The 20,268-nt window shown below is 49.2% G+C and overlaps 1 protein-coding gene and 1 non-coding gene across 4 annotated transcripts in view; one reads left to right on the top strand and one right to left on the bottom strand.

Annotated features, from left to right (window-relative positions):
* The window catches only part of DAAM2 (dishevelled associated activator of morphogenesis 2), a 135,795-nt gene that overhangs the window by 23,128 nt on the left and 92,399 nt on the right, over positions 1-20,268 (top strand). The gene's annotated exons all lie outside the window — the stretch shown is intronic.
* Positions 14,630-14,702, bottom strand: TRNAG-CCC. The gene has a single exon. It is a non-coding gene; the product is annotated as a tRNA-Gly (tRNA).

The following is a 20,268-nucleotide window of genomic DNA, read 5'->3' as shown; positions in this document are numbered from 1 at the left end:
AAGTGCATATCAGCTAATTCTTTCTCTTTAATAAGCTTTCCTGAAAAGCTTTTAACAAGCTTTTTTCCAACCTCTAGAAACTGGTTGAAACTCTGTTAAGGGGACTTCAAACTGCAAGAGTCTGAAGAGAAGCTAAAAACTTTTAAAATGGGTATTTTGATGCTTCAAACCAGACCAGGGACCTATTAGTATGGAAGAAGGAGAGAATTAATGTTAGGTGGGCTGTTCACATCATGTGCCACATTGATTGATTAAATCTTTGCTTCTTTCTTCAGCGGGTTTATTCTAAAAGCATCCCATGGCAAAGAAATAAAAGCAAGCAAGGAAACCAACTACTCTTTGTAATCAATAGAAAATACTGTAAGCAATAAAGTGCTCAGGCTCATAGACTCATTGGGAAGATGCTGTTGGTGCCCCATGCAGGCCCCCCACCTTCCTGGCCACCGTGGGTGTTCCAGCTAATGGCTCACACCTGTGGGGACTGCCCTGGGGTTATTGAACCTTCTCACCCCGAGGTGCCTGGGAATTACGTCATACTTACCCCCACCTTCCCCTGCATCCTGCGGGCCAACGACTAACTGGGGAAAAGGTACAAAAGCCCCACTCCCTCGCCCCAACTGGGGTAGATATGGCAATGCCCTTCCTTCTCCAGAGCTCCCCCTGAATTGGGCTGAAGCTCGACTTCTCCTAAAACCACATTCTTGGCAGATCCCTCTCCTTTCTTTCCCTTATTCCCTTCCTGGTTTCTCCTGAGAGCACGACCTCAGTACATGCCATGTGTATGAACGTCTGTCTCAGGCTCTGCTTCCAGGGAATTAGATCTAAGGTGTCCCGGGTCAAACAGCTTGAGGGATGGGGAGGGTCTCCACGTCCTTCTAAGGGATTTGGTATAAAACCTGACCCCTCAGTCCTGTCTGTGGCCTCTCTGGCTTGGCCTGGAGGCTGTGGAGCAGCTCTGCATTTCGCCCTGGTGACGACTGTGGGACAGCGTCTTTGCCAGTCCTATCTAGTATGTTTGGGGAGGACTCGGCACAAGATGGAATCCAGTACTGTTATCTTCTCAAAGCAGATATTCTTAGAAACATTGATTTGCATTCTTAAGCCCACGAACTGTTTGAAAGGACTTGTCTTGTGTGTGTGCGCGCGCGCATGTGCGCGCGCACGATTTTCCATCTTGCGGCAATGGCAGTGGGGTATTTATAGCTGGATCTACAGGGCCATTCTCACGTGGCTAAAGCAAATGAAAACCTCATGTGGATTTTGTTTTGTTTTCCCCCCTCTGCCTTTGCCATTGCAAACTCTCCTGTTCTTAAACCCTTGTTGTTGTAACCAGAGCCGCGCGGAGCATCGCTGCAATGGGGAGGTTATGTAAATTTACTATTTCAGGCAAGAGTGCCCATTCTCCTGCAGTCAGGCCACAGGGCCTGAGAGAGGGGACTTTGAGGGGGGAGCTGGAGGGTGATCCTCAGTGGCTGCCCCGCCCAGCACCGCTCCCCCTCGAAAGTCTCCCCAGAGTAACCCTGTGGACTGTGGATTCCCCAGGTTACCTCATGATCCCTCTGCGTACATGAGCTCTTTGGAAAGACAACTGTTTTCTTTCCCGCTTGTTTTTCTGTATTTCTTAAGCCTTTCATGTCAGTGTTTTGCCTTCTCGGTTAGACGGAAAACACCCTGGGGGCCTGGTCTGTTTGCCCAGGTTAGTAGAGCTTTTGCAGGAGTTGGGGGGTGGGGGTGGGGGGCAAATGCTCAGGCCCCTGCTTTCTCTGGTTGGATGAACTCCTGGGGTTCTCTAGACGGCAAGGTTGGAGTGTTGGCCTGATCTTTACGGAGAGGCCAGCATTTTAAGCTGAGGAGGCCAAGGGACCCAGGACCCTCGTAGACCACCTACCATTTCTTTCTGGTGACCTGGAACCCACACATTAGCACTTTAGATGAAAGCAGCTGGGGCTGCACTGTGGCTGGGGAGGGTGGCCTGGCCGCAACCTGACAGAGTATGCGGAGCACCCGAGGGGCTGGAGGATGCTTAGGAAGCTTGGCTGCCCTGACCCCGGGAGCTGCACCTTCTTGCTGCCGGGCCTCCTGCAGCTGGCCTGCCACACAGAGGGCTTTCCAGACTCCTCAAACTTGCTGAGCAATACCTGCCATACATCCAAGGCCTACTCTGTGCCAAGCACTGGGCTGAGCACTTGCACACTTCAGCACGCCTCATGCTCACAACAGATGTGCAAAGCGGGTGTTATCCCAGTTTACAGAAAAGAGAACCATGTTTCTGAGAGTTAGGCACTTTGCCTGAAGCCACACAGATAGGTAGAGGCACAGAGGGCCTGACTCCAAGACCCTAGTCCTCTGTACTACTCCCTGATATGTCATAACCATCTCCTTTAAAATGTATGTATATGTTAAATATTTATTTGGCCGCACCAGATCTTTATTAACGGTACTCGGGATCTAGTTTCCCCACCAGGGATCGAACCTGGGCCCCCTTCATTTGAAGCGTGGAGTCTTAGCCACTGGACCACCAGGGACGTCCCCGTCTCCTTTTACAGTGAACTCCCCACCGACCCCCGGGTCAGAAGGCACCTTCTACATTGTGATTAGACAGGTGCCTGGGCAAGGGGTATGCGTGCCTAGTGGCTGAATCGTGTCCGACTCTTTGCGACCCCTTGGACTGTAGCCCGCCAGGCTCCTCTGTTCATTGGATTCTTCAGGCAAGAATACTGGAGTGGGTACCATTCCCTTCTCCAGGGGGATCTCACCAACCATGTGACTTCCACCATGCTATAACTCTGTAGCAACAACAAGCATTATTCTGTATTTCTACCTTTCCACCCTGCTCGGGAGCTTCCCTGGTGGCTCAGTGGTAAAAGAGCCTGCCTGCTAATACAGGAGGCGCGGGTTCAATCCCTGGGTCAGGAAGATCCCTTGGAGAAGGGAATGGCAACTTGCTCCAGTATTCTTGCCTGGGAAATCCCACGGACAGAGGAGCCTGGTGGGCTACAGTTCATGGGGTCACAAAGAGTTAGACACGACTTAATGACTGCGCCCACACCCAGGTGGCCGTCTAGTCACAGCATGGAAGGTGTCTTCTGATCCAGGGGTCAGTGGGGAGCTTCTGGAGAGCCTGGGGCTTGAACCCTTGGGTCCTGCATCTCAGTCCTGCCACCGCCTCCCTGTGGTGCTCCCCATTTCCAGCCCCCCTTCTCTTTCTACTCCAGTGAGTTCTAGAGGGTTTGCAATCCTAGGATATAGCCAGCAATCTGTTAGTGTTTGTCCTGATTCCAAGAATCCCAGATATACAAGAATTCCTCATTGAAAAGTCAAGCATTCTTGGGGAAAGTGTGTGTCACCGAGAGAGCGAGATTCCTCACATTGGGAAATGAGATCCTAGGCCAGTCCAGGCAAATAACTGTGGATTTCAGAGCCAGAGGGAAGTGGATTGGCTCCCCCGCGACACCCATCTCCCGGGCTACTCACCCCCTCACAAACCACAACTAGCGAATTTGCCTCCCCAGTTCATCTGAGGGCACTAACCAGATGATAATTTCCTCCAGATACAGAAGGAAGGAAGAGGCAGATTGGGGTGCCTGCATGCTTATGTGTGTGTACACAGTTCTCCTCACTGCTGGTCTCTTTTGTGTAGCTCCTGTTGGCTTGAGCCACTCACCTCATGAAGAACATGCTAGTGAGGTTTTGTTTTGGGAGGTGGGGGAGTGGATCCCAGGATACAGTGAGATCAGCTGCTGAGCTGCTCATCTTCTCCTACTTTGGGGCAGCTCTGCTTTCCAGAGCATCTCAGGTCAGTGCAAGGAAAGATGCTCAGTTGAGAAAAGAGCCTCTCATGACTGCAGATTCAAGTGGTGGTGTTGCTCAGCTGTGTCTGACTCTTTGTGACCCCATGGACTGTAGCCCACTCGGCTTTTCTGTCCATGGGATTTCTCAGATGAGAAAACTGGAGTGCGTTGCCATTTCCTTCTCCAGGGGATATTCCTGACCCAGGGATCGAACCCATGTCTCCCTCACTGTGGGCCATCTCCTGCATTGCAGACGGATTCTTAACCACTGAGCCACCAGAGAAGACAAGTGGTTCCAGGGAGGGCACATAACTGATGGTGTTTTCCCTAGGGAGGGAACTTGAAAGCCTCAGTCCTGGTATCTAGAGTGGCCATCAAATCAACAAGTCCAGTGTCACCATGTCTCACCACTAGGCTCTTCCTCCAGGAAGTCTTCCAGGTTGAAGTCTAATCACCATTTGTCCGTCCCTTCCTCCATCCCCTTCGGCATTAGCCTTTTCCAGGTTCCAGCTATACAGTAGATAATACTATGGCCAGATGTCACCCGAGCAGCCCTGTCTCTGAGATTCAGAATAAAGTAGCTGGATCCAGCACCCTGCCCCCCAAAGCACAGGGAGCCCCACATCCCGCCTAACCAGCAGTGTTTCTTAAACAGTGGTTCTGGACCAGAAGAATTGGTATCCCCCAAAGCTTGCTAGAAATGCAAGTCCTTGCCCTGCCCCCCACCCCCACCCCAGATCTGCCACATCAGAAGCAGCAGGTGCAATCTGTTTGTGTTTTATCAAGCCCAGTAGGTGATCCTGATCACAGTCAGGGTTGAGAACCGCTGGCCTAGAGATTCCCAAGTAAGAGGTGATGGCTTCAGTTTTTCCTGTCACCTCCAGCTCTGAGTTCCTATTTCCATCCAACTAGTATGAAACAGTGGTAAAGAATCTGGCTGTTAAAACAGGAGACTCAAGAGGCATGAGTTCAATCCCTGGGTCAGGAAGGTCCCCTGGAGAAGGGAATGGCTACCCACTTCAGTATTCTTGCCTGGAAAATGCCATGGCCAAAGGAGCCTGGTGGGCTACAGTCCAGGGGGTCACAAAAAGTTGGACATGACATAGTGTTTGTGTGCATGCACACGCACTGTTAAGATTATTAATCACTGTGAGTCATGAACAAGGGTGGCTGTGAGGTTAAGAACATGGGCTCTGGAGCTGGACCGCTTGGATTTGAATTCTCGACCTCTACTCACTGTGGTCCCTGAGTGGCTTAAATTCCCTCTCCTTCAGACCGCTTATCCCTAATAAGGTTAACATCATATTCCCCACAAGGCAGCTGGGAGCCTTTGGTGTGTTTGCATGTCAACTACTTGAGCAGTGCCTGGCATATAGTAAGCCTGCAGTCAACGCTCACTTTTCTTATCGCTGGTTTGTGCAGGCAGACTCTCTTTTGCACTGTGTTGATCCAGATATGAAATTGAGTCCTTATACCCTGATTTACCCAACACACATACTACCATTTACACAAGGGCTCTGTGAACATGGTAAACTTTAAGGAGATTTGAGGAAATGGATGGTGTTTACGTTACAACAATGCAAACAGTTGAAATTGAAGATTGGACAGCCTTGTTCTAAGAGGCTGATTGCTTGGGGAGCAGTCTTATGGTTTGGACTTTTTAACTTGCTCCTTTCTTGCTCATCAGAAACGTAACCAGCTCCCTCTTTATTTTGCCGAGTGGTTTGGCTACCTTTCCTCCAGCCCTACTTGTAAACTTTTCTCTTTGCCTTCTTTGTAAATCTGACAACTTTAGAATAACGGCCCTTCTCGTCTGACTTTCACCCTGGCTTCCTGCCTATCAGGGAAGAGAGAGCAGCAGGGAAATATATTTCCCTTCATGTGTGAACTACGTTATGGTACCCCTCAGAGGGCCTTAGCGGCACAGTCAGCTTTGGTTTATCTATATATGTGTATGAATATTGAGTTGGATCTGCTTATCTTATCTGTCAGAGCATGTTGTGAATGTTTTTCACAGACAGAACATCTGTCTGAATGTTTTTCCTACTGTTTGTTGTAAACCATCACACCTGTACAGCTAGAGATTTAGTCTCAACTGGGGCCTCTCAATCTTGATACTGCCTGGATAATCCTTTGTTGAGGAGAGGTGGCATCTTTCCGGGATTTATAGGATGTTTAGCAGCATCATTGGTCTCTGCCCATTAGAGGCCAGTAGCATTCCCTGGTCGTGACACCAAAGTTGTCTCTAGACATTGCCAGGTGTCTCTAGAACTGCCCGCTACCAACCCTCACCCCCGACACACACTCAGTTGAGAATGGTCTAAGCTAAATCTTCTGTAGCAGTTTAAATCCAGTACACCTTACTCTCAGTCCCAGAGTTTACCTCTGTAGTGGATTTATGGTTGTTGATATTGTTTAGTCACCAAGTTGTGTCCGACTCTTTTGCGACCCCATGGACTATAACCCACCAGGCTCCTCTGTCCATAGGGTTTTCCCTGGCAAGAATACTGGAGTGGGTTGCCATTTCCTCCTCCAGGGATCGAACCGGGGTCACCTGCATTAGCAGGCGGATTCTTTACCGAGTCACCAGGGAAGCCCCATATACATGGTTAGTGGACTGGATTTGTCCATTGAGTAGAAAGATGCAGAGTCCCAGCAGGTCCTGGGTCACCAGCGATTCCTAGGGAGAATCACTAACACTTTGTAACTGCATTTCCTGAAAGGCTCCACACTTAACCCACCTGCGCTTGAGCCAAGGACATCTCGCTCTCTCCCCAGTACCCGTTTGATCTGCTTCTTGACTCCCAAGCCCCCACCCCACCCCCCTGCTACAGCAGGAAACCTCACAGGAACTAGGAATGGCCTTTGGGTTTTGGCTTATAAATACTCACGGTCTCATTTTTCTTACTGAGAAAAATTTTTTTATCATGTTTAACATTCTTGTTGCCGTAGTGGAAACTTTTGTTCTTTGGCGAGTTTCCCATTCCAGGCATAGGGTCAGATTCCTCAGTGGAACTCTGAACATTTTCTAGGGAAGTTTCTTTCACCAGGGAGATTGTACCTTTGGTGCATGTACATGACTGAGGTTGGATTCTGCGTTACGACTTCCCAGGAAACTAGAGGAAGAGCCGTGTGTCTGGGGCTCCGTGGGAGGCTGTAATGAAAATCCTTTTGTGACTCCATTACTTTTGGGGTTTTTTTTTCCCTTCCTTTACATTCTAGCATCTCATATCTAAGAGGAACAGCCAGTACTTCAGCCAGTATGAGTTAGATTATGCTGTGGTAACACAGAGTCCCCAGAGTTCAGTGACATCAACAGAGGTTTCTTTCTTTCTCATGCTACTTGTTCGTAGTGGGTCAACGTAAGACCTATACTCATTATGGTAAAACTTAGGAACCAAGCCTGGCAGAACAGGCACCTCCATAGGCATTTGCTGTGCCAAAGGGGAAGAGGATCTGGTTCTGACAATTAGATGCTCTAGAATCAAGATCACTGATGATGCTTGTATCGGTCAGGGTTCTCCAGAGAGAGTTCATAGGATGTGTATCTCTCTATCCCTGTATCCCTTCCCCTCTCCTCGCTACCCTTCCTCCCTACTTACCCTCCCTCCTTCCTGTCATTTATTTATTTTAAGGAACTGGCTCACTTGACTGTGGGGGCAGGGAAGCCCCCGCAGGCTGGAGACCCCAGGAAGAGTCAGTGATGCAGCTCAAATCCAGACAGTCTGGAAACAGAATTCCTTCTTGGAGGATGTCCGTCTTTTCTTTAAGGCCATTTCATTTCAGATGATTAGATGAGGCCTACCCACATTATGGAGGGTAATCTGCTCTACGCAAAGTCTACCAGTGTAAATGTTTATCCTATGTAAAAAAAAAAATTACCTTCATGCAGACATCTAGTTTTATCAAATATCTGGGATCATACCATGGTCAGACCCAGTTGACACATAAAATTAACCATCATAATTAACCATCATTAGCACTCAGCATCTTCTGTCAAGTCATGGGCCAGGATTAGTCACATGGCTCCACTCAGATGCAAGAGTCCAGGATGTACGGTCTATTATGTGCCTGGAGGGAGGAGTGGAAACCAGTGATATTTGATGAAGTATCAGTAATGATCACAGCTGTGAATTCTGTTACCTGAGGATGAAAGAAAGCCTCAGTCTACGCGGTCCCCATTCTAATGCCTTCTGCAAAGTTGATGTAGAAATCGTTTTATTTTTCAGTTGTTTTATTTTATTGGAGTATACCTGATTAACCTGGCTTCCCTGGTGGCTGAGTCAGTAAAGCATCTGCCTGCAATGCAGAAGACCTGAATTCAATCCCTGGGTGGGGAAGATCCCCTAGAGAAGGAAAAGGCAACTCACTCGAGTACACTGCCTGGAAAATCCCACGGACAGAGGAGCCTGGCGGTCTATAGTCCATGGGGCCACGAGGGTTGGACACGACTGAGTGACTAGACCGCCCCTTGGATTACAATATTGTGTTAGTTTCAGGTTTACAGCAGAGTGAATTAGTGACACATACACATATATCCATTCTTCTTCAGATTCTTTCTCATCTAGGTCATTATAGAATATTGGGTAGAGTTCCCTCTGCTATATAGTAGGCCCTTATTGGTTTTCTATTTTATATATCATAGTGCATATATGTTAATTCTGAACTTTTGATTTATCCCTCACCCCCGTCTTTCCCCCTTGAGTAACCACAAGTTTGCTTTTGTGATTTCTGAGTCTGTTTTTGTTTGGTAAATAAGTTTATTTGCATCCCTTTAAAGAGTGGATTCCACGTATGAGTGATGTAATGATATTTGTCTTTCTCTAACTTACAGCACTTAGTGTGATTATCTCTGGGTCCATCCACGTTGCTGCAAATGGCATTATTTCATTTTTTATGCCTGTTGTAGTATTTCATTGTACAAATGTACCACATGTTCTTTATGCAATCCTCTGTCGCCGGACATTTAGGTTGCTCCTATGTCTTGGCTATTGAAAACAGCGCTGCAATGAACGTGAAGGGGGGCGTGTATCCTTTCAAATTATGGTTTTCTCCAGATACATGCCCAGGAGTGGGATTGCTGGATCATATGGCAACTCTTCTTTTAGTTTTTTAGGAACCTCCATACTGTTCTCCGTAGTGGCTGTACCAATTTTCATTCCCACCAACAGTGTAGGAGGCTTGCCTTTTCTCCACACTCTCTCTAGCATTTATTAATTGTAGACTTTTCAATGCTGGCCCTTCTGACCAGTGTGAGATAAAACCTCATTGTGGTTTTGATTTGCATTTCTCTAATAATTAGCAGTGCTGGGCGTCTTTTCATGCGCTTTTTGACCATCTGTATGTCTTCTTTGGAGAAATGTCTATTGAGATCTCTGCTCACTTTTTGATTGGGTTGTTTGTTTATTTTTGATGTGGAATTAGTTTTAGACTGAGACCTGCCTTCCCTCTTTGCTCACAGGAAAGGTTATGAGGGTTGGGTTATGACACGTCTGGGCCTCCAGGGGTACTAAATTTTAAGATTGTTACTAAACATCTTCCTCTGTTACTTCTTTACTATTTCCTTTACTGTTTTCTGTGTGTGGTGTTGCATTCAAGAATCCTTGCATGTTGTGTACTTGAAGAATATCCTGAAACAGTAATTTGGCCTTTGTGGCTTTCTTTTAGTACAGAGTCTTCAGGTTGTGTTTTTTCTTGCTTGGATGAGAACAGGCTGAATTGTTAGCCCTCACTTTGCCACTCACGCTCGCTATACTTCTGACAAGTCCCTCCCTAGTCTGGGCCTGGTTTCCCCAGCTATCTAGAGGGGCACTGAGCCCTGGGATCTCTAAGTTTCCTTCTGGATCCAACGTTCTGGGCATCTTTGGTCCACAGCCTCTCCTAGTGACCCGCCCCCTCCAGAGCCAGGGTTTGTGGACTGGCTGACTGGTTGGGTCCAGTGGGGGCTGCATAACAAGGTTCTCCTCATTGAAACTGGCAGGATCACTCTGGGTTCTCATTTGAAGCTGTGGCCTCGTTAGTGCTCTGCCCATGCTGTGTTCATGAGCCCAGAGAGAATCCCTTCTTCAGCCCAGCTCGGAAGCACCATCCCCCTTCCCGGTTGGTGGGGGAGCCCAGGACGAGGATGTGTCGAGCTGGATGGAGTTCTGGGAAGCATGCAGAGGACAGGACTGGGAGATGGGAACCATCCATCTTACCTAAAAGTGGGGTCTGGGAGCCAGGCCAGCCCTTTATGGCCATCCAGGCAAACCTAACATCCAAAGAGCAGAGTTTTAAGGACCTCAACACGACTTGCCGTTGCAGTATTCATATCTGATGCTTCCAGTACCCACCCCAACCAGTTGTTTTGTAGCTCAAGTGAGATAATATTTGAGAAAGGACCTGGAAAGCTATACATGCTGTCCAAACATTCATTAATATCAGAACCTCCCTAGGGGTCCTCTCGGAGAAGGCAATGGCACCCCACTCCAGTACTCTTGCCTGGAAAATCCCATGGATGGAGGAGCCTGGTGGGCTGCAGTCCATGGGGTCGCTAAGAGTCGGACTCAATTGAGCGACTTCACTTTCACTTTTTCACTTTCATGCATTGGAGAAGGAAATGGCAACCCACTCCAGTGTTCTTGCCTGGAGAATCCCAGGGGCAGGAGAGCCTGGTGGGCTGACATCTATGGGGTCATGCAGAGTCGGACACGACTGAAGTGACTTAGCAGCAGCAGCAGCAGCAGCAGGGGTCCTCTTCCCTAAGAGTCCATTGTGAAATGCAGAGGATGCAGGTTCAGTCCCTGGTCCAGAAACTAAAATCCCACATGCTGTGGAACAGCTAAGCTTGTGCACCCCAGCTGGAGAATCCATGTGCTGCGTTGCCCCACGTGGTGCACGTAGGACCCAACGCAGCCAAATAAATATTAAAAAAATAAAAGGACTGTTTCCTCTGAAGGGCCTTGTTTCTTTCAATCAGAAACTAGAGGATCACAATAGCCCCCTTAAAAAAAGTATCATCGTGTGCTGCCTTATTCCATAGATATCTTGGTGCTGCTGCTGCTAAGTTGCTTCAGTCATGTCCGACTCTATGCGACCCCACAGACAACAGCCCACCAGGCTCCCCCGTCCCTGGGATTCTCCAGGCAAGAACACAGGAGTGGGTTGTCATTTCCTTCTCCAATGCATGAAAGTGAAAAGTGAAAGTGAAGTCGCTCAGTCATGTCCGACTCTTAGCGACCCTACAGACTGCAGCCTACCAGGCTCCTCCATCCATGGGATTTTCCAGGCAAGAGTACTGGAGTGGGGTGCCATTGCCTTCTCCGATTTTGGTGCTAGGAATGGAAAAGTGAACAGAGACAGTAAGTTCATTAGAATACACCATGATGCCAGATCTCAGCAAGCTCTGGATGGGCAAAGCTCATAGGAGCTCAGAGAAGGGATCAATCGACTGTGCTCGTCAGGGTGGAAGCCTCCGTAGGAGCAGTGACTACAAGCTGGGTCGTAGTGTCAAGACTTTGTAGGAGGAAGCGAAGGGCACCATAGGCAGAAGGCTCTGCACAAGCAAGGGTCAGAGTGCTGGCTAGGCTTAGGGAGACCTCGGGAAGTCTAACCTGGCTGCTGGGTGAGGCGAATGGGACCAAGTGAGAGGAGAGCAGCAGGGCATTGGTGATCACATTGTGAAGGGCTGGTGATCACATTGTGAAGGGTCTGGAATAGCATAGGAGTTGGGTGTTCGCTGGGTTTTGTTTTCTTTTAATTACCAGATGTGGAAAAACTTTCTAATTTCAGTTTTGGCTGGAAAAAAAATGCTATTGCTCTAATTCTATTGAAAAGCTACCTGTAGATTGATAATGGGAAAAATGCAGATTTCATTAGAGTTGCCGCACTGTCGTATTCATTTTGCTACTCTCCTACCTCTTAGAACTTCCACATGGAATAGAGAGGTCTCCCTGCTCTCGTCTGGTCATTTGAAATATTAAAGTAGGAGATAGGAGGCAGAATCTTATTTTAAAGTTTTCTCTTTAAAATTTTTTCAGTTGCTAAGTCATGTCCGACTCTTTAAGGAAAAAGTGCTTATTTTAGAAAGAGTAGGAAAACAGTAAAGAAGAAGGAAAAAATACAGAAAAAAAATTCTACCTTCCAGACAAGTTTGATGCTGCTATTTGCGTAATTACTTACAGCGAGCATTTTGAGGGTAGATACCTCGTCTTGCTTCCCTCATAGCTCAGTTGGTAAAGAATCTGCCTGCAATGCAGGAGATCCCTGGTTCAATTCCTGGGTCAGGAAGATCCCGTGGAGAAGGGATAGGCTACCCACTCCAGTATTCTTGGGCTTCCCTCGTGGCTGAGCTGGTAAAGAATCCGCCTGCAATGTGGGAGATCTGGGTTTGATCCCTGGGTTGGGAAGATCCCCTGGAGAAGGGAAAGGCTACCTACCCAGTATTCTGGCCTGGAGAATTCCATGGACTACAATCCATGGACTCACAAAGAGTGGAACACGACTGAGCGAACTTCACTTCACCTTGTCTTGCACGTTTCTCACTGTGTGAACCTGACCCTAGTAGGAGCTTCATCTGCATTGTCGATTGATATAGGGAGGTTCCCCTAGACCCCTTTAGGGAAAACTGGTTGAATAGAACCAGGTATGTTCAAACCCAAAATATTTCCATTCACTACCTGCAAAGGTTGGCAGTTTTCTCTCTAGGCCTCAAATTTTTTCATCAGTAAAATCGGAACAATGAAAATAACAGTATCTCCACACTCAAGTGTGTGTGTAAGTCGCTTCAGTCGTGTCCAACTCTGGGCAACCCTGTGGACGTAGCCTTCCAGGCTCCTCTGTCCATGGGATTCTCCAGGCAAGAACACTGGAGTGGGTTGCCTCGCCCTCCTCCAGGGGACCTTCCCGACCCAGGGACTGAACCTGCGTCTTTTACGTCTCCTGCACTGGCAGGCGGGCTCTTTACCCCGGCACCACGGGCATCACTGGCATGTGTACACACTCAAGAGCGGAGACCAAATAACTTCTTTGGTGCAAAGGACATAGGAAGGGGCCTTGCACACAGTAAGTGGTTCACATTTGTCTTGGGTTTTTGTACTGCCCTCTGGGTGAGTCCAGCCCCCGGGAGGGGGAGGTTTGGGGGGTGGTTGCAGGTGGAGAACTCTGCCTGTGAGAACTGTCTTTCTGTCTCATTGTCCTACACAGCAGGAGAAGGTCAAGCCTGTTAAGTCCCAGGATTAGGTTTGTGAACAAGCCAGGGTCCTAGTGCTTGTTGCCAGCTTTTCCCTGAGTAGCTCCACCATCCCCACAGCCTCCTTCCTGTGTCTGTTTCTCCCCATGGGCTTTCCAGGCGGGCTGTCCCTTTAAGAAAGCAGCCACAAGCTGTGTACTGCACTGGTAGCCCTGCCTCCCCTGCTGGGTGCCTCCTCAGGCTGCAGCTGGGACCCTCCTGGGCTGGATTTGTGGGCTGGACCCTCCCTAGGAAGGAGGCTGCTTTGCATCAAGTGCACACCCCCAGGAATCCATGCCCAAGAAAGGACTTTCTGGCCAGAGCCCCCCACTGCAGTCCTGGGCTCCCATCCCTCTGCCCTGGCTCTGGGACATACAAGGATCATTCTTAAAGACTGAGCTCAGGATCCCTAAAAAGAAAGTTAGAAAATAGCTGGATAAACTTGGGAAGTGAGAGAAACCTCCGATTGTGGATTGCAGTTTTGGGATTGAGTCTGGTGATTCTTGCTGGATGGAATCTGATGGGTAAATGTGGGAAGGAGATGGAGGGGTGCAGGGCTGGGATTCCCAGTGGGTAGGGAGCCTTGGACTTGGGGCCAGCCCCACCCCTCCTCCTAGTGGTTGTCATCCCTGAGGCAGGGAGCTGAGGATTGACATCTGGAAACATCTGGAGCCAGGCCCAAGGGGTGAAGATCAAGGAGGGGCAGATGTCAGTTTTCTCTCATTTGGGGAAAACAAAGTGTGGCCTGGGAGGGCTGTGTGCGAAGATGCCCCAGGCCAAAGGCAGTGTGTGACACCGTGATTCTGTCTCAGCTGGGGACTCAGGGGCAAGGGGACAGACCAGGCCCTGGGCTTGGTCTCCAGGGCCCTTGGGCCTGGTCAGCTGCCCGTGAGTGACAGCAGGCAGGGCTGGAGCGGGAGGAGGCAGGTCTGCCCAGGGTTGGGAAGAATGAAGGCCTGTTGTTCTGAAGCCTGGGAACGTTGCCCTGGGGGGAGGCCCATGCTGGCCCAGCTGAGCCTGAGAAGGCATGGGGGAGGGGTCCTCTGGCAGAATGGGACTGAGCTGGTACCTCCCCACTTTGCAGGTCCCCCAGCCCTATTCCTGAGGCCTGGGCACAGGTGAGCTGCCTAGCTGAGAATGCCCAGGTATAGTTGGGAGGGCTGGGGTCTGTGACCCCCACAGAGGATGCAGGCTACAGAAGCAGGTTCAGTCCCTGAGCTCCAGATCAGAGATGCTCGCTGCCAAATTCTGCTCCGAGAGTCCTTTCCTCTGTTCCATCTTGTGCCAGGCTGTGGCTGAGGGTTTACTGAGATTGGAAAAAAAAATGCCATGATGGAGTTGGCAGGGTGTGAAGATCTGGAAAGATGTTTTGGATACGAGATTAAAGCTGTCTTTGACAAGTGACAATAATAATTACCATTTATTCTGTAGCTTGAATGTGCCAGTCATAATGCCAAGGGCTTTTGGGGTACCGTTTCGTTTCATCCTCGCAGTGATTGTTTGAGTCATGAAGAGTTTTGGAGATTTTTTTAGAAAGATATTTATTTTATTATTTATTTGGCTGTGCTGGGTCTTGTGGGATCTTTCAGTTGAGGCATGTGAACACTTATCTGCGGCATGTGGGATATAGTTCCCTGACCAGGGTTTAAACCAGGGCCCTCTGCATTGGGAGTGCAGAGTCTTAGCCGCTGGACCACCAGGGAAGTCCCTGGAGATTTTTATGGATGAAGAAACTGAGGCTCAGAGAGGTGAAGGCCCTTGCCTGAGGACACAGAGCTGGTAAATTGCAGAATCAGGACTTGAAAATCTTCTCTTATTCAATGGTTCATTCCTGTGTTGGTTTAAAAATGTTGAGCCCGAGAGCCTTTTGTGTGCCAGTGATTCTGAGGGGCACTGAAGACATGGTTGGGCGCTAGGTTGGGGAAAGCCTGACCAGCCTAACCCCACAGCCCAGTCCTCAGCCCCAGGCAGAGTCTTTCAGATGAACCCAGCGACCCTGGGGAAAGAGTTGTGTTGAGAACTCTGCTTGAGAATGTTCTTTGCCTTAAATGTTTCATTTTGTTTTCACTTTAATAATAATCTTAAAAATGAATGCATTCATTCTGAATCATCTGAATAGGCATCACAGAACCTACTGCTGGCCTGAGGTTTTCGTCCCCGAGTTTATGCTTCTGTGCGAGTTGGCCCCAAGTGGTTTCCTAAAATGATAGTGTTTAACGTTAATGCTTTGTTTCTTAAACTGGATTCTGCATTGTGTGCTTGGAAGGCCCAAATACCAAAGATTAAGAAAGGCTACCCTGACTCTACTGCAGGGAGGGGGAGGTGCAGTAAGGGTATCCCGGGAAGAGATGGTTTAACATCCCTTCTCCCCCTCGGGACAGAGTGAACTGGACTCAGTCTGGGGTGGGGGGAGTGAAGCAATGTGCATTTCTGATCTCACAGGATCAGGGGGGACCCAGCCCAGAGATTCAGAGAGGAACATGCAAGTCAGGAAAGAGGAAAGTCCCTGAATTAGGGGCAGGGAGCCCCATTTTCAACACACCCTCTCTGACCTCTAGCAAATGGATGCCCCTCTGTAAGTCTTTCCAGATGGGGCAGCTTGTGCAGAGGCTGGGAAGGGAAAGTGCCAAGCCTCCTGAGAGCGCTGTGTGGTTTCCTCCCCAAAGAGGGGTGTTCTCTGGCCACCCCAGAACTTCAGACCTCTCCCAGGGTCCAGCCGTTGGGTGAGAAGGCCAGAGCAGGCTCCCTGACATCCGGAACTGTGGATGCAACCCAGATTTCGACCCCCTGGACACGAGCAGGCGCCTTGTGCTGGCCTTGAGCCTCGGCCCTTGGATATAGGGCCAGGTGGCCGGCACCCGGTGTGTATCGGAGAGCCCCCAAGGGCAGGTGGCCAGAGACGAGACCCAGGACCCAGACAGCCCCCTCCTCCTTGTCCACCTCTTGTTCTTCTTCCTCTTCCTGCTGAGGTCTTGGGTCTTGCTGTGAGGTCACTTGTGGTCACACCTCCCTGTGAGCAATGCTCTCATTATCTTTATCCTCTGGTTCCTGTCCTTTCCCTGGATCCTGACCGATCATCCTGGGCTTCCTTTCTCTAGACTTCTCTCTGGCCCCATCCAGCTCCTGCATTAGGAGTCGGCGAGCTGGGAAGTCCTGAGAGCACAGAGTTTGACTTTGGGGTTCACAAGGTCTCCGTCACTCTCACTTGACTCTAATAAGTTGGTTCCCCGTGGCCAGCTGGACTCCTTAACGTGTTGCACCCACCCGCTTCTACATCTCTGGGCCCAGCTTCGGCACTGCGTCCCTCTCATCCCTCCCATGAGCCCCACTCTCCAGCCACTCCACCCAGCCTGCCCTTCCTTGAACTTACTCGTCTCTTCCCTGCCTCTGAACCCCTGCCTGTGCAGTACCCCCAGTCACCGCCCCGCCCCCCACCACCCAGTCCTATTTACTCATAAGATTTTGACTCCTAGTTCAGGTCAGCTGTTTCCTCTTTGTGTCCTGCCATGACTGCACCCCTCAACCCTCTCCAACACAGCGAATTCTCCTCTGTGACTGTCATTTCATACTTGCCTTCACACCCTGCACTTTAGTAATTTGTCCCTCACTGTATCTCTTCAAGGGCAGGAATCGATAGACTTGGCTATTTCCACTGCCTCCCTCCTCCCTGGCTCCGTGCCTGCCAGGCAGCAGGCAGGCAGGAAGTCCTGTTGGCACAAAGGCTCATGACCTGTCCCTTCCCCACTTCCAGAGGCCCTGCCACAGCTGGTGGCTTTCTGGGGTCTAGCTGAGCCATTTTGGGAAATCAAGACCTCGTCACATGTCAGGCCCTGAAACATCCCAGAGCCAAATCCATCTCTGGGCCTGTAACCTGAGCCTCCCCATTCCCTGCACCCCGTGATCAGGTGACCCTGTTTGTTTTGACATCCTGTGAGGGGCCCAAGTGGGGACACGAGAGATCCTGATTTCAAAGCAAAAATTTCTCTGGTAGCCGCTGAAGGCCAGGCCCCTGCCAACTCCCGGGCTCCTGTGTTAGCATTTTCAGTTAATTAAGAAAACAAGCCCTGAATCCCTTGCTGCGATGGTTCTGCAGATTCAGGGCAGAAGGTGCATGTCAGCGTGCAGGAAAGGCCTCCCAGCTTCTGTGGGCAAGGTGAGCCGGAGAGGTGCTGCCGTGCCTTCTCAGCAAGAGAAGATGCTCTGAAATTGCATCCTGGGCAGCCGACTCCAGGCAGGGCCCAGAGTGTGAATTTCTGCTCCACCTGCCCTTCTCAGGGTGTTTTCTGAACAGATGGAGGATGGATCCAAGCCAGAGGGATGAGAGTAGCAGAAGAGGATTCGAGAGCCCGGAATTTGCCAGTCGTCTTCTCCAGAACCAGGTTATTCCAGCTTCCTGAGGTGGTCTGGGGATGGCTTTAACTGGGCTGACCTGCCAAGGGGGAAACCCCTAGTCAGGGCTGTTGCTCACCTATGCAGAGCCTTGGTGTGAATTTAAAAGGGTATCTTTTCTTAAGGGAAATGTAGCTAAATATCAATCTGTTGCTGCAGAAGCTGCCCAGCCCACCCTCTTCCTTGCCCACACTCTCTAGGGTATTTGGTAGTAATGCCGAGCCTCCACCAGAGCTCTTCCCTGACAGAAGTGTCATTTGACATCTGCGGGGATCGGAGTTGGGCTTCTGGGCAGTACAGGAGCACAGCTGCATCAGGTGTTGCTGCTGAGGGGCCAGCCTGTGCCTTCGCTTCCAGATGTGCTGGCCCTGCAGCCACCGTGAAGTCACACAGCTCCGTGGAAGTGGGATTCTCTTGCCCAGCCTGGACACTGCATGCGGTGGTCCTGCTGCCCTTGGGCAGAGGACGGCAGGATGGAGACCCAGTCCTGCTCTACCGCTACTCAACAGTCCAGGGAAAATCATGTGGCCTTTGTGAACCTGGTTTCTAGTGGGAAATGGGGATGAGGCACGCATAGAATGTGTGTCCAGAAGGTGTAGGTGTGTGTAAACGTTGGATAAAGTGTTAGTTGCTTCAGTTAAGTTCAGTCGCTCAGTCGTTGCTTAGTCGTGTCCAATTCTTAGTGACCTGTGGACTGCAGCCCAGCAGGCTTCTCTGTCCATGGAATTCTCCAGACAGGAATAATAAAGTAGGTAGCCATTCCTTTCTCCAGAAGAACAATCTTCCCAATCCAGAGATCGAACCTGAGTCTCCTGCACTGCAGGCAGATTCTTTACTGTCTGAGCCACCAGGGATGTTCCAGATATTGGATAAGACATATGCATACCCGGCCTGGCTCAGGGAACCTGGCTTCCTCCCCGACTGTATGTCTGTCTTGTTCCATCCTGCCTGCTGGCCAGGTATCTGGCTCCCTGAAAAGATGCTGGGGAGGAATAACTAAGACGTGATTAGCTTCTGCTCAGCCTGGGGAAGAAGGGGTTGTAGGGTTGTAGGGTCTCCGTATCTGGTTTAACTGTCCAAATGATCAACAGTTGGTGGCAGATATTTTTTGACTTTTGAGACCCTTGCCTTTATCCCCTGGGGAATCTCAGGGCTCCTTGCTGTCCCCAGGTAATGACTGCTTCACTCACAGGGAAGGCCATGTTCTGCAGGAAGGTGGGGTCATTTGGGGAAAGCACGTCTCTCAAAAAGTGAGAATCCTTGTGGTGCTGTAAAGTGGGACACAAGTCATTTGAGATTTTGAGGGGGAGTTTCAGATCTTTCTCTGTTTTTTTATTTCTTCCCTCTTTCCCTTGCTTCCCGCCCCCCACCCACTCATTTTCCCTTTTAATTTCCAAATCAGTCCTTATGTTGTATAGCTGATATGATCAATAGCTCTTATTTCCTGGAAGACCTATTCAAAATGCCACCTGATCCTCCCCAAACTCCCAAATCCCTGGACATCAGGTGGATTTGTTTGCTTTCAACTTCTGTTGCTAATTTTTCTCATTTTGCCTTAGGACCATTTGCATGCAAAAATTGAGGAAAAAATTTTTTTAATTAAGAAAAATATACTTAAAATCAGGCGTGGAATATGAGACAGTGTACTGATGGTAGATGAATAATGCTAATTGTGTGCGAAGTCACAGCTTTCTATAACATTGACTTGGCAGGTCAGAACTTTTTGGACTGACTATCGGGAAGACCGTCTCTTCTTTAAAGAGTTTCTAAACATCCTCCGGGCTTCAAAGAGAACATTTGAGATAAAGACCAAAAGAAGTTGTGAATTTGTTTCTAGAATATTAGGGAATATCTTCCAAAGGGAAAGGCCCTCACAGGATTCACAGTCTTTAGGGAAGTATTCACTGAGGAATCTGGGTAAAGATTTTCAGAGTTTTTTTATTTACTACATTTTTGTAGTTGCTGTTTTATATACACTGTCTTCAGTAGAAACTAGAGGAAACCAAGAACTGAAGAACCAAACCAGGATTTGTCTGCTGCTGAGAATTTGAGAATGGAATTCTAGCCGTGGGCTCTCATGAGTTTGCTTTTTCCCAGGGGCAAGTGGCCTTGCTTCTCAGGCCTCAGTTTTCTCCTCTATAAAGTGGTCTTGAAAAGGATAGTCACCTCCACTTTCAGCATCCTGTGCTTCTCTGAATTTGAGTCAGTTCTAAATGAGGTGGATGAACTGGAGCCTATTATACAGAGCCAAGTCAAACAGAAAAACAAATACCATGTATTAATGCATATATATGGAATCTAGAAAGAGGTACTGGAGAACCTGTTTGCAGGGCAGCAGTGAAGACGCAGACAGAGCAGACTTGTGGACACAGGAAGGGAAGGAGAGGGTGGGGCAAAGTGAGAGAGTAGCATGGAAACATACATGTCACCATATGTGAAATAGATAGCCAGTGGGGATTTGCTGTATGATGCAGGGAGCTCAAATCAGTGCTCTGTAACAACCTAGAGGGTGGGAAGGAGGTTTAAGAGGGAGGATACATATGTATACCTATGGCTGATTCATGTTGATATACAGCAGAAAGCAACACAAAATTATAAAGCAATTATCCTCCAATTAAAAATAAATAAATTTAAAAAAATCCCATGCTTTCCAAAATCCTTGAGGGAGCCCCCTGCAGGATAATCAGAGAAGAGAGGAGTCCAGTTCCTCACCCACAGGCTGGGGGAGTGGGGAGGGAGGGGAAGGAGGTGGAACCATCCAGAAGCAGAATAGAGTAGTCTTTCCCAGGGTCAGAATTTTGCACCTGAGCTTGTGGAATGGCACTTGGTCACTCCAGAGAACAGTGGCCCTTTTGCCTTGGCTCTCTGAGTGGGGGTCCA

Source organism: Bubalus bubalis, chromosome 2 (assembly GCF_019923935.1).
Source record: "Bubalus bubalis isolate 160015118507 breed Murrah chromosome 2, NDDB_SH_1, whole genome shotgun sequence".
Taxonomy (NCBI): Eukaryota; Metazoa; Chordata; class Mammalia; order Artiodactyla; family Bovidae; genus Bubalus; species Bubalus bubalis.
Note: the sequence above shows the minus strand (reverse complement) of the source record. Positions and strands in the feature narration are given on the sequence as shown.